The sequence below is a fragment of the Bombina bombina genome, chromosome 5, assembly GCF_027579735.1.
Source record: "Bombina bombina isolate aBomBom1 chromosome 5, aBomBom1.pri, whole genome shotgun sequence".
NCBI classification, from domain to species: Eukaryota; Metazoa; Chordata; class Amphibia; order Anura; family Bombinatoridae; genus Bombina; species Bombina bombina.
The window spans coordinates 620058693-620073936 of NC_069503.1; positions in this window are offsets into that span (position 1 = coordinate 620058693).

The window sequence follows — 15244 nt, forward strand, 5'->3', positions numbered from 1 at the left end:
TAAAAATAATACAATGTAAATCAGGAACAAATATTTTCTATGACTGAAAGGAAAGAGACAGTAATCCAGATTTAGACACCATGGCCTCTAGTTATGAAGCCGTCTACTTTCCTGCATTCGCCGGCCCAATACGCTCGCCTACCATCGCTGCCGCGGACCTGAATACGTTCTCCAAAGTTATCAAGAAAGCTGTCAAGAAGCCGCGCACCAAGTACGGAGCGATGAGCAGCGGACTGTTGTTAACTAACAGTCATTGATCTCGCTGCTCATCGGCTTCTTTGCAACTTTCTTGCTAGCCTGTCACTAAGCACCCACACTAAACTACACTTTTTTACCCCCTAAACCGCCGCTTCCTGAGCCCCCCGCAACTAAATAAAGTTATTACCCCCTAAACCGCCGCTCCTGGACCCCGCCACAACTAAATAAATATATTAACCCCTAAACCGCCGCTTCCGGACCCCGCCGCCACCTACATTATACCTATTAACCCCTAATCTGCCGCCCCTATATTAAAGTTATTAACCCCTATCCTGCGGATCCCAGACCCCGCTGCAACTAAATAAATAGTTTAACCCCTAAACCGCCGCACCCAGAGCCCACCGCCACCTACATTACATTTATTAACCCCTATCCTGCCCCCCACTACACCGCCGCCACCAACATTAAACTCATTAACCCCTAAACCGCCGCTCCCGGACCCCGCCGCAACTAAATTAAATGTTTAACCCCTATACCGCCGCCAACTAAATTAAACTCATTAACCCCTAAACCTAAGTCTAACACTAACACTAACACCCCCCTAACTTTAATATTATTTTAATAAATCTAAATAAAACTTACTATTATTATCTAAATTATTCCTATTTAAAAATAAATACTTACCTGTAAAATAAACCCTAACGGCTAGATTTAGAGTTGGGCGGTAGCCGTGAAAACCAGCGTTAGAGGCTCCTAACGCTGGTTTTTACCGTCCTCTGGTATTTAGAGTCAGTCATTAAAGGGTCTAACGCTCACTTTACAGCCGCGACTTTTCCATACCGCAGATCCCCCTACGCCATTTGCGTATCCTATCTTTTCAATGGGATCTTTCTAACGCCGGTATTTAGAGTCGTGGCTGAACTGAGCGTTAGAAATCTAATGACAAAACTCCAGCCGCAGAAAAAAGTCAGTAGTTAAGAGATTTCTGGGCTAACGCCGGTTTATAAAGCTCTTAACTACTGTGCTCTAAAGTACACTAACACCCATAAACTACCTATGTACCCCTAAACCGAGGTCCCCTTACATCGCCGCCACTCTATTACATTTTTTTAACCCCTAATATGCCGTCCGCACGCCGCCGCCAGCTACATTATAGCTATGTACCCCTAATCTGCTGCCCCTAACACCGCCGACCCCTATATTATATTTATTAACCCCTAATCTGCCCCCCTCAACGTCGCCTCCACCTGCCTACACTTATTAACCCCTAATCTGCCGACCGGACCGCGCCGCTATTATAATAAAGTTATTAACCCCTAATCCGCCTCACTCCCGCCTCAATAACCCTATAATAAATAGTATTAACCCCTAATCTGCCCTCCCTAACATCGCCAACACCTAACTTAAATTATTAACCCCTAATCTGCCGACCGAATCTCGCCGCTACTGTAATAAATGGATTAACCCCTGATCGGAACAGCCAATAGAATGCGAGCTCAATCTGATTGGCTGATAGGATCATCCAATCGGATTGAACTTGATTCTGATTGGCTGATTCCATCAGCCAATCAGAATTTTCCTACCTTAATTCCTATTGGCTGATAGAATCCTATCAGCCAATCGGAATTCGAGGGACGCCATCTTGGATGACATCCCTTAAAGGAACCGTCATTCATCGGGAAGTCATTGGAAGAAGAAGATGCGTCCGCGGTGGAGGTCTTCAAGATGGAGCCGGTCGTCATCGGATGAAGATAGAAGATGCCGCTTGGAAGAAGATGGTTGCCGGTCCGGATCTACTCTTCTTCCCGGATAGGATGAAGACTTTGGAGCCTCTTCTGGACTTCTTCAGCCGTCGCTTGATAGAAGACTTCAGCCGGATGATGGATGTCTAGCCCCCGCTTGGGCTTGGATGAAGATTTCGGAGCCTGGAACAATCGGTGATACCTGGCATGGTGAAGACAAGGTAGGAAGATCTTCAGGGGCTTAGTGTTAGGTTTATTTAAGGGGGGTTTGGGTTAGATTAGGGGTATGTGGGTGGTGGGTTGTAATGTTGGGGGGGGTATTGTATGTTTTTTTTTACAGGCAAAAGAGCTGAATTCTTTGGGGCATGCCCCACAAAAGGTTCTTTTCAGGGCTGGTAAGGTAAAAGAGCTTTGAACTTTTGTAATTTAGAATAGGGTAGGGCATTTTTTTATTTTGGGGGGCTTTGTTATTTTATTAGGGGGCTTAGAGTAGGTGTAATTAGTTTAAAATTGTTGTAATATTTTTCTAATGTTTGTAAATATTTTTTTATTTTTTGTAACTTAGTTCTTTTTTTATTTTTTGTACTTTAGTTAGTTTATTTCATTGTATTTATTTGTAGATATTGTATTTAATTAATTTATTGATAGTGTAGTGTTAGGTTTAATTGTAGATAATTGTAGGTATTGTATTTAATTAATTTATTGATAGTGTAGTGTTAGGTTTAATTGTAACTTAGGTTAGGATTTATTTTACAGGTAATTTTGTAATTATTTTAACTATTTTAGCTATTAAATAGTTATTAACTATTTAATAGCTATTGTACCTGGTTAATATAATTACAAAGTTGCCTGTAAAATAAATATTAGTCCTAAAATAGCTATAATATAATTATAATTTATATTGTAGCAATATTAGGGTTTATTTTACAGGTAAGTATTTAGATTTAAATAGGAATAATTTATTTAATAAGAGTTAATTTATTTCATTAGAATAAAATTATATTTAACTTAGGGGGGTGTTAGGGTTAGGGTTAGAATTAGCTTTAGGGGTTAATACATTTATTAGAATAGCGGTGAGCTCCAGTCGGCAGATTAGGGGTTAATGTTTGAAGTTAGGTGTCGGCGATGTTAGGGAGGGCAGATTAGGGGTTAATACTATTTATTATAGGGTTATTGAGGCGGGAGTGAGGCGGATTAGGGGTTAATAACTTTATTATAATAGCGGCGCGGTCCGGTCAGCAGATTAGGGGTTAATAAGTGTAGGCAGGTGGAGGCGACGTTGTGGGAGGCAGATTAGGGGTTAATTAATATAATATAGGGGTCGGCAGTGTTAGGGGCAGCAGATTAGGGGTACATAGGGATAATGTAAGTAGCGGCGGTTTACGGAGCGGCAGATTAGGGGTTAAAAAAAATATGCAGGTGTCAGCGATAGCGGGGGCGGCAGAATAGGGGTTAATAAGTGTAAGGTTAGGGGTGTTTAGACTCGGGGTACATGTTAGAGTGTTAGGTGCAGACGTAGGAAGTGTTTCCCCATAGAAAACAATGTGGCTGCGTTAGGAGCTGAACGCGGCTTTTTTGCAGGTGTTAGGTTTTTTTCAGCTCAAACAGCCCCATTGTTTTCTATGGGGGAATCGTGCACGAGCACGTTTTTGAAGCTGGCCGCGTCCGTAAGCACCGCTGGTATCTAGAGTTGCAGTGGCGTTAAATTATGCTCTACGCTCCCTTTTTGGAGCCTAACGCACTGAAAACCCAGCCATTCTGTGAACTCTAAATGCCAGCAGTATTTAAAAGGTGCGGGGGAAAAAAAGCACGCGTAGCTAACGCACCCCTTTGGCCGCAGAACTCTAAATCTAGCCGTAAGATAGCTACAATATAATTAATAATTATATTATAGCTATTTTAGGATTTATTTTTATTTTACAGGCAACTTTGTATTTATTTTAACTAGGTACAATAGTTATTAAATAGTTATTAACTATTTAATAACTACCTAGCTAAAATACTAACAAAATTACCTGTAAAATAAATCCTAACCTAAGTTACAATTAAACCTAACACTACACTATCATTAAATTAATTAAATAAACTAAACTATAGTACAAAAAAAAATTACAGAAAAAAAATACAAGACTTTTAAACTAATTACACCTAATCTAAGCCCCTAATAAAATAATAAAGCCCCCAAAATAAAAAAATAACCAACCCTATTCTAAGTTACAAAGTAATCAGCTCTTTTACCAGCCCTTAAAAGGGCTTTTTGCGGGGCATTGCCCCAAAGTAATCAGCTCTTTTACCAGCCCTTAAAAGGGCGTTTTTGCGGGGCATTACCCCAACGTAATCAGCTCTTTTACCTGTAAAAAAAAATACAACCCCCCCCCAACATTAAAACCCACCACCCACATACCCCTACTCTAACCCACCCAAACCCCCCTTAAAAAAACCTAACACTAACCCCCTGAAGATCTCCCTACCTTGAGTCGTCTTCACTCAGCCGAGCAGAATTCTTCATCCAAGCAGGGCAAGAAGAGGTCCTCCATCCGGTAGAAGTCTTCATCCAAGCGGGGAAAGAAGAGGTCCTCCATCCGGTAGAAGTCTTCATCCATGCGGGGCAGAAGAGGTCCTCCATCCGGTAGAAGTCTTCATCCAAGTGGTGTCTTCTATCTTCATCCAACCGCGGCTCCATCTTCCAGACCTCCGACGTGGAATATCCTGCTGGCCCGACTGACTAACGACGAATGAAGGTTCCTTTAAGGGACGTCATCCAAGATGGCGTCCCTCGAATTCCGATTGGCTGATAGGATTCTATCAGCCAATCGGAATTAAGGTAGGAAAAATCCGATTGGCTGATTCAGAAGCTAAATCCGATTGGCTGATTCAATCAGCCACTCAGATTGACCTTGCATTCTATTGGCTGTTCCGATCAGCCAATAGAATGCAACGTCAATCCGATTGGCTGATTGAATCAGCCAATCAGATTTTTCCTACCTTAATTGCGATTGGCTGATAGAATCCTATCAGCCAATCGGAATTCGAGGGACGCCATCTTGGATGTTCCGCCAGCAGGATGTTCCGCGTAGGAGGACTGGAAGATGGAGCCGCGGTTGGATGAAGATAGAAGACACCGCTTGGATGAAGACTTCTTCCGGATGGAGGACCTCTTCTGCCCCGCTTGGATGAAGACTTCTACCGGATAGAGGACCTCTTCTGCCCCGCTTGGATGAAGAATTCGGCTCGGCTGAGTGAAGACGACTCAAGGTAGGGAGATCTTCAGGGGGTTACTGTTAGGTTTTTTTAAGGGGGGTTTGGGTGGGTTAGAGTAGGGGTATGTGGGTGGTGGGTTTTAATGTTGGGGGGTTGGGTTTTTTTTACAGGTAAAAGAGCTGATTACTTTGGGGCAATGCCCCGCAAAAAGCCCTTTTAAGGGCTGGTAAAAGAACTGATTACTTTGTAATTTAGAATAGGGTAGGGCCTTTTTTTATTTTGGGGGGCTTTATTATTTTATTAGGGGGCATAGATTAGATGTAATTAGTTTAAACGTCTTGTATTTTTTTTTCTGTAATTTAGTGGGGGTTTTTTTGTACTATAGTTTAGTTTATTTAATTGAATTTAATTTTAGGTAATTGTAGTTAATTTATTTAATTAATTTAATGATAGTGTAGTGTTAGGTTTAATTGTAATAGGTTAGGATTTATATTACAGGTAATTTTGTAATTATTTTAGCTAGGTAGTTATTAAATAGCTAATAACTATTTAATAACTATTGTACCTGGTTAAAATAAATACAAAGTTGCCTGTAAAATAAATATAAACCCTAAAATAGCTACAATATAATTATTAGTTATATTGTAGCTATCTTAGGGTTTATTTTACAAGTAAGTATTTAGTTTTAAATAGGAATAATTTAGTTAATAATAGTCATTTTTATTTCGATTTATTTAAATAATATTTAAGTTAGGGGGGTTAGGGTTAGGGTTAGACTTAGGTTTGGGGGTTAATAAGTTTAATATAGTGGCGGCGGTATAGGGGGGGCAGGATAGGGATTAATAAATTTAAGATAGGTGGCGGCGGTATAGGGGCGGCGGTTTAGGGGTTAATATATTTATTATAGTTGCGGCGGGGTCCGGGAGCGGCGGTTTAGGGGTTAATAAGTTTATTTAGTTGCGGCGGGGTCCGGGGGCGGCAGTTTAGGGGTTAATAAGTATAAAGTAGGTGGCGGTGGTGTAGCGGGGGCAGATTAGGGGTGTTTAGACTCGGGGTACATGTTAGGGTGTTAGGTGCAAACACTTCCCATAGGAATCAATGGGATATTGGGCAGCAGCGAACATGAGCTCTCGCTGCTGTCAGACTCCTATTGATTCCTATGGGATCCGCCGCCTCCATTGAAAACCAGGTACGCTGGCCCGGAATAGTGGCTAGCGTACCTGGTAGGTATTTGATAACTACGAAAAGTAGTCAGATTGTGCCGAACTTACGTTTGGAACATCTGTAGTGACATAACCATCGATCTGTGCCGGACTGAGTCCGGCGGATCGTAGGTTACATCACTAAATTCTACTTTTGCCGGGCTGTAGGGCTTGATAACTACAGCAAATCAGCCTCGCCACAAATACGCTGCGGAATTCCAGCGTAATTGCGGTTGGCGGCTTGATAACTAGAGGCCCATATCAGCAGACCAGGATTTAAGCCACAAAGCTCTCCTGGGTAGCAAGGATTGCCAAAGACATACTTTGTGATACTATTTTTGACATTATGAAGATTAATAGAGAAAATATTTAAAGATTAATAACTTGGCCAATCAGCTTTATTATTTGTTGCACACTAACTACTACCAGTAAAAAAAAATGTGAGAAGATTTGAGTTACAATAAAGTATTTTAGTAAATAAATGCTTGACATTTGCCTGCAGTATGTTGAATTTACATGCTAGGGCACTCTAACATGTGGCCAGGTACATCTTAGTAGATGGCATCTAGCTATTTTTTCCATAAATGCATATACTGCAGAGCAAACAAAATTATGGTCTCTCTTTTTCTCAGGAAGTACAGAACAATGCAGGTAAAAAACAAATGTAGATTGTTAGTCTTTTCTGTGACAGTGGAATTTCCAAGCAATGGTTTTCAACCCTTCAAACAGACATTTATGCATATGCAAAGAAGCACGGATACATTTGCCCTTTAAAGATAACTTTCCTTCCATAATAGTATTGCTGCCAGGAGTGCTTTTACATTTATGTCTGTTACAGGTGATGGAGCACTGTTTATTCAAATCCTTAATAAAGAAATAAGGAAAAGAAGTGCATTCAGGCTTCAGAATTTCGCTGATTTGTCAAGTTGTTTGATGTACAAACAGCAAAATACAGTATTGGAAGAAACGAATGAAAAACAAAATGATTGTTTGACAAAAGAGATTTTTTCATCCAATCATGCCGTTTGGTGCCAAAAGAATGTGCTGGAATGGGAGGAGTTATATTGTTTGGTTTATATGCTCCTTTGTTTGCAATGATGTACAGGGGGCAATTGCCATTCATTTGTGTATTTTGCCCGGTCCAATTACTAATCGCTGATGTTAGGAGCAGCCAGTCAGGCAGTAAATGCTGGATTTTATTCTACAGGAGTTGAATGTTCTTTTAACATTGAAAAATAGGTTCTTTTAAAGGGACAGTCTAGTCCAAAATAAACTTTTATGTTTCAGATAGAAAATGTAATTTTACACAATTTTCCAATTTATTTTTATCACCAATTTTGCTTTGTACTCTTGGTATTCTTAGTTGAAGGCTAAACCTAGGAGGTTCATATGCTAATTTCTAAGCCCTTGAAGGCCGCCTCTTCTCTCAGGGCATTTTGAAAAATTTTCACTACTAGAGGGTGTTAGTTCATGTGTGTCATATAGATAACACTGTGCTCACCCACATAGAGTACCAGGGAGCCAGCTCTGATTGGCTGAAATGGATGTCTGTCAAAAGAACTGAAATAAGGGGGCAGATTGCAGAGGCTTAGATACAAGGTAATCACAGAGGTAAAACGTGTATTTATATAACTGTGTTGGTTATGCAAAACTAGGGAATGGGTAATAAAGGGATTATCTATCTTTTTAAACAAAAACAATTCTGGTGTAGACTGTCCCTTTAATTGATTAAATCCTAATAATATACAATTTTTGTTAATATTAATTGTCTATATTAATATGTTCCAATTGGAAATAACGGTAACAAATCTGAATCCAATAGTCAACCAAACCGAATGTCTGCATGGATATAATTTAGTAGAACCGAAAGTTTAAAAAAATCCGAACCTATTGTTCTGACTAAACAAATTTTTTGCCCGTGCATATGTCTAGAAATAAGTAATGTATAAGGCCCAAAATCCAGAACCCTCTCTAAGAGCCCTATTATCAAAAATTCAATGGATCAGACACAAAAAACAATGCTGACAATTACAGGGGTAGTGATGTCGCGAATAGTTCCCGGCGAACATAGCTTGTTCGTGTTCGCCGCGGCGGGCGAACATATTCGATGTTCGATCCGCCCCCTATTCTTCATCATTGAGTAAACTTTGACCCTGTATCTCACAGTCTGCTGACATATTTCAGCCAATCAGCAGCAGACACTCTCTCCCAGACCCTCCCAGCTCCTGGACAGCAGCCATTTTAGATTAATTCTGATCCTGCATTCTTAGTGAGAGGAGGGATAGTGTAGCTGCTGATGATTTTATAGGGAAATTGATAGCTAGGCTAGTGTATTCAGTGTCCACTACAGTCCCGAAGGACTCATCTGATCTCTGCTGTAAGGACAGCACCCCAAAAAGCTCTTTTTAGGGCTAGAACATCTTTTTTTTTTTACCTGTGTAATTTTGACTGTGAAAAATCAGTCTGCTAGTGTAATCTAATTGCAGTTGCCTGCCTGCAGTGCCACCACTCATATCTGTTGTAACAGTAGTGTAAATTTTGTAAAAAAAAACTTTTTTGACTGTGAAACAGTCTGCTAGTATAATCTATAAGCAGTTGCCTGCCTGCCAGCGTGTGTGCCAGGCCCACTTGCCAACTAGTGCCACCACTCATATCTGTAACAGTAGTGTAATTTTTTTTTTTAAAAAAAACTTTTTTGACTGTGAAATATCAGTCTGCTAGTGTAATCTAATTGCAGTTGCCTGCCTGCCTGCCAGCGTGTGTGCCAGGCCCACTTGCTAAGTGCCACCACTCATATCTGTTGTAACAGTAGTGTAAATTTTGTAAAAAAAAACTTTTTTGACTGTGAAACATCAGTCTGCTAGTGTAATCTAATTGCAGTTGCCTGCCTGCCAGCGTGTGTGCCAGGCCCACTTGCAAACTAGTGCCACCACTCATATCTGTTGTAACAGTAGTGTAAATTTTTTTAAAAAAAACTTTTTTGACTGTGAAACATCAGTCTGCTAGTGTACTCTAATTGCAGTTGCCTCCCTGCCAGCGTGTGTGCCAGGCCCACTTGCCAACTAGTGCCACCACTCATATCTGTTGTAACAGTAGTGTAAATTTTTAAAAAAAAAAACTTTTTTGACTGTGAAACATCAGTCTGCTAGTGTAATCTAATAGCAGTTGCCTGCCTGCCAGCGTGTATGCCATGCCCACTTGATATCCAACCTTGTGCAAATGGGGAGTTTGCGGTTGTGCAAATGGACTGTTTGCGGTTGTTTGTGGTGCGTTAAACGGGGAGTTTGGTCTGTCACTGTGAAGCGGGCGTAACCCTTACACTACCTGAACGATACAACATCATACCTGATGTTTTAAAGCACGTTATTCCAAACAGTTTAGGAATTTTAGGTGATTTATGCCCTTTATGGATTAAAAACAGACTCTGCATCAACTATGTAATTTTCCATGGGAGTTTTGCCATGGATCCCCCTCCGGCATGCCACAGTCCAGATGTTAGTCCCCTTGAAACAACTTTTACATCACTTTTGTGGCCAGAAAGAGTCCCTGTGGGCTTTAAAATTTGCCTGCCTATTGAAGTCAATGGCGGTTCGCCCGTTCGCGAACTTTTGCAGAAATTTAGAGGTTTAAATATTATAATGTATATTAATTTAGCAATGTTGGTTGTGCAAAGCTGGGGGATGGGTATTTAAGCCATCATTTTAAACAATAACAATTTTAGTGTAGACTGTCCCTTTAAGAATAATGTGTCTCACACATCTGTTTAATTATTTGAATTAGATGCATACATTATAATAGTGCTCCGCAAAAGTTCGTGTTCACTGTTCGCGAACGCAAAATTTTAGGTTAGCGACATCACTATACAGGGGCTGTCCTCAGGGATTTCTTTTTAAAAAAATGGCAGTCACTGCTAGTTGTGACAAGTCTCCAATACAAAGCAAAGGGAAACTTTGCTGGTGTCTGAAGTTAGCAGAGAGCACACTTTAAAAATGAAATACTGCAGCCAATACAAATCAGATTACTATGCTTTTAGTGTATAGTATTTTACAATTGCTCTTTTCTTGTATGCATCTGTTTTTATATCAGGCTAATATGGGTTTTGTTTATTTTGACACAATCTCGCAACCTTGAGCTTGCAAGATAAAACCGTGATCTACAGAAGGAAATGCTTAGAGAATACACCAGAACTCACAGAAAACGTTCAGCTACACCCATGAAACTTCCCTGTTCATCACACCAGCAGAGGCAGTGAAATCCATTTTTACAATAATGAAAGCAATTTGCTTTGAATTTTGTATTATAAGTACAAAATTAACAGAGTTTTTTTGCATTCCCAGTATAGTTTTAATACAATTATTGTGTAAAATAGGTTCTTTCCTGAGTCATTTTAATGAGTTGTTTTTTTTATAAAATACTATTTTGTTATGAATTTAAATGTGATTTAACAATACAATTTTATACAATTTCTATTTCAATAATCAGTTTATTCGTTTTATATTATTTTTAAATTACAATTTTTTGTGAGCACTATTATAATGTATGCATCTAATTCAAATAATTAAACAGATGTGTGAGACACATTGTTCTTAAAGGGACAGTCTACACTAAAATTGTTATTGTTTAAAATGATGGCTTAAATACCCATCCCCCAGCTTTGCACAACCAACATTGCTAAATTAATATACATTATAATATTTAAACCTCTAAATTTCTTCCTGTTTCAAAGGCTCTATAGACAGCCTCTTAATCACATGCTTTTTTATTTGCTTTTCACAACAGGAGACTGCTAGTTTATGTGGGCCATATAGATAACAATGTGTTCATGCCCGAGGAGTTATTTAAGATTTAACACAACACAGTACTAAATGCAAGTCAATAGATAATAAATAAAAAGTCATGTGATCAGGGGGCTGTCAGAGGAGGCTAAGAAACCAGGTAATCATATAGGTAAAAAGTATCATGATATCACTGTGTTGGTTATGCAATCCTGGGAATGGGTAATATATCAATACAAAAGAAATTCTATTGTAGACTGTCCCTTTAAGGTAAAAAGTAAAACCTCCTATCTATAATTCTTCCAGGGGCTTCATAGTACTGTCAGGATTTCTTCAAGAATCTGGCAAGTCAATCAATATTTAGATAATTATCCCCCATGTGCTCCTGTAGGCATGTTGTATTATTATATGATTTAATATAGGTTTTTGTAGGGGCTGAGCCCTCTTATGCCCATCACATCTCACTGGGAAGTTTAGCCTTTTTCAGTTAAGAGGAGCCCAATGTTTATCAGGAGGAGTCAATAGAAGTCAAATAAACAAAGGGACATTAAATCTGAAGAAGGCTATTAAATAGCTGTTCTAGCACCAATGTGAACTGGTGATAGATTTAAAATAGTTTGAGAGTAAATTTAGGCTGCAGTCCAGGACCAGTTCTAAACATTATCAATTCTGCAGGGAAGAACTGCAGTGGTTGTAGACTCACTCTTACATATTATGAATCCTGGATTGCTAATGGAGAAAAGTTAGATGGCTAGGATTACCCGGGTAAAATGGACATTACCCAAGCGGCTATGGCTAAAGCCCAATATACTGTAATTCCCCCATCTACACTATTTTTTTTGCCTCCCTCTGAGGGGTTCAAGGAAGGCGTCCGCCAATCTTTTGGCATCCACCCCAAGTGAACCATGGGGAATGAGGTTTACAAGGGGGGCATTGTCTACCTTAAACTAGACATGTGCGATTCGTTTCGGATTGATTTGGAAATTCGTCCGAATTCGTAAAATTTGGGATTCGGATCGATCCAAATTTCCGAATTAAAATAGTGCCGAATCTACCGAATAAATCCGAATTAGTTCGGATTTATTCGGTAGATTTGGATGGCCATGGATTACACTAGTATTGTACAGTATATTAGGTTATATCACTCTGCTATGGGTTACACCTAATATATAGTACATAATACTAGTCTAATCCCACCTAACCAAACCAAACTGAATCGAACCGAATCCAGCCAAATTTATTCGAATCCGAATGAATCTGAAACGAATCCGAACCGAATTGATTAAAATTTTTCCAAATTCGAATCGATCCGAACCGAAATTCGAAAAAATCAGAATCGATCCGAACCGAACTGAATTTATTCGCCATGCACATATCTACCTTAAACCCCTCAGGTAGAGGCAAAAAAGATAGTGAAGATGGGGGAATTACAGTGCATTGTATATTTGTTTGATGCGGTGACTCGATGAAGCGCATACACTCTGAGGGGATTTATGATCTTACATCGGGCTTTACCCACAGCCGCTTGGGTTATGTCAATTTTACCCAGGTAATTCTAGGATTATCCAATATCTGACTTTATCCATAACATATAAATTACATTTCAATCGTTTTTTGTTTTTACTTAAAAATGCCACATAACTGGTGTTATTGCAATTTTCCCATTAGAACTATGTAAACATTATGGTATACATCTATAAAATGTGTCTCCTTCAGATTTGTGCACTTATTAACACACACAAAACCTGCACTGATGTGCATATGCAAAATACACTTTCATTCACCAAATACACTTACTCAAGCGACATACTTCCAAGAACAAATACTCACTTTACTATTTTCCCCTCATATTCATTCTCTAGTAACCTTAAACATTATTTACTTTCTTGCACATAACTCATTTGTTCTTGGGCACATCTTTGTTGAAACATTAACAAATTTGTGTGAAATATTTTTGTACATACACCCAATGTATTTTCATTACCTAATTGACGCCATAAATTTGTCCTATTGAAGGTGGGATGTATTGTCAGGTGGGTGTCCTTGAAAAACATCACTCTAGTATGGTTATTAACTAAGGCATCAAAATAAAGATTCAGTAGCAAACTAGACTGACAGTGGATACCAGTGTCTTAATCTCTCTCTAAATCTCCATTGACCATTTCTGGTGCTGTGTTTGATTTCTAGTTAAGTCTGACACTTGATCTTTTCTTTTCTGCTGTATTTTAATGTGTTGAGATTTCTGACAGAAACTCACCGTCGTCTTTTGCAGACATTGAGAGCAGTATCATGAAAGAAAATCAAAATGCTTTTGTCTCAGAATGCTTTCATTCATTTATAAAATCCTTGTGATTCATAAAAGAAGAATTGACAGACTCATAACATATTACAATTTATTTAAGTTTTTTTTTTTATAATAGACAGGAAAAATTATATAGTGAGAGAGTGAGATGCCCAATCTTTTGTTCAATAGTTTTATTTTAGGAAAACTACTAACCAAAGAAGAATTTATATTGTATTAATGTATGTTTGTGCATGTGTGTGTGTTAAAATTTAGCTGAAGAAATTCAAGTGGAGAAAACTGTTTCACAGTTCAAGAAAAAACGATAAGCAAAAATTTGCAATATAATCACTAGCAGCACTGTAGATAGTAAACATCAGTACGTGTATAGATAGTAGGTGGGTGATAAGTGTGACTTAGAAAATGTAGCGTGTAATCAGACCACTGCTGCCATAGCGTTTACTCCTTACCGGATCATCATCGGGACCTGCGATGCACGGGTAATGCCTTTACCTCTCCGAGTGCTCGTCTTGTCCGCTTATGCTCGCTTGGCATCCTGGTGGATATACTTGCTACTCCCGGCGTTCCTTCCGCCCACCTCTGTCAGTGTATCACCTCCTATAGGCGGTTTTGTTCTGTCACTCACCCTCGGCTAATCGGCTGTGTGAATCAGCCTCAAAATCCTCCAATAGCTGCAGTGTTTCAGCACACACCTCCCCACAGTGAAAAAAAAGCTCAGAGCAGGCGGGCAGGTTATGGAGCAGCGGTCTTTGTGACGGCTGCTTCATAACTGTTGTTTCTGGCGAGCCTGCAGGCTCGCCAGAAATACAGAGAATCAAGCTCCATACGGAGCTTGATACATATGCCCCTATATCTCTGTTAGGTCAAAGCTATGCCGGATCGTCCACTGGGATAGATTTTTAAGCTATAAATCTATCATTCAGACAATTATCCCAAAGATTCCCACACATTAGTGACTTTATTTTGGGATTTAGTATATATAGAAGCAAATTTACTGTATACCCACCTGATTCAGTTTAAATCGATGTTTACAATAAATCATCCAAGACCATACATGCCTGAATAAATTGTAATAGGAAGTAATCTCAAGGAAAGTTAGGTAGGAGAGAGTTGACAAGCCTGGTAAACATTACAGTAAAGTTCCGGGACAACCGAAACCAAATATAATGTCATTATACAGAAACCGGAAGTTAAATCAATACACTACGATCGCCTGATAAACAACACATAGAGCGAGTTTGCACAATAAGTATATAAGAACACACATGCAGCAATAAACTCTTCTTTTGAATTCAGCTAAGGGTAGCACAATTACGTACTAGTATAGCTGAAACATAAGATATATACGGAACTAATACAACCGGTTGTCACTTCCGGTTTTACATATACATCCACAATGCATTAACAATTGACAGGAAGTAGGCGGGTTGTAACCCCCGCTTTGGCGCCCAAACATTCACAATTGACCTCCCACTCCACCTATAAAAGCTACCAGTCTAAACACTGTTTTACAGGGAGTGCAGAATTATTAGGCAAATGAGTATTTTGACCACATCATCCTCTTTATGCATGTTGTCTTACTCCAAGCTGTATAGGCTCGAAAGCCTACTACCAATTAAGCATATTAGGTGATGTGCATCTCTGTAATGAGAAGGGGTGTGGTCTAATGACATCAACACCCTATATCAGGTGTGCATAATTATTAGGCAACTTCCTTTCCTTTGGCAAAATGGGTCAAAAGAAGGACTTGACAGGCTCAGAAAAGTCAAAAATAGTGAGATATCTTGCAGAGGGATGCAGCACTCTTAAAATTGCAAAGCTTCT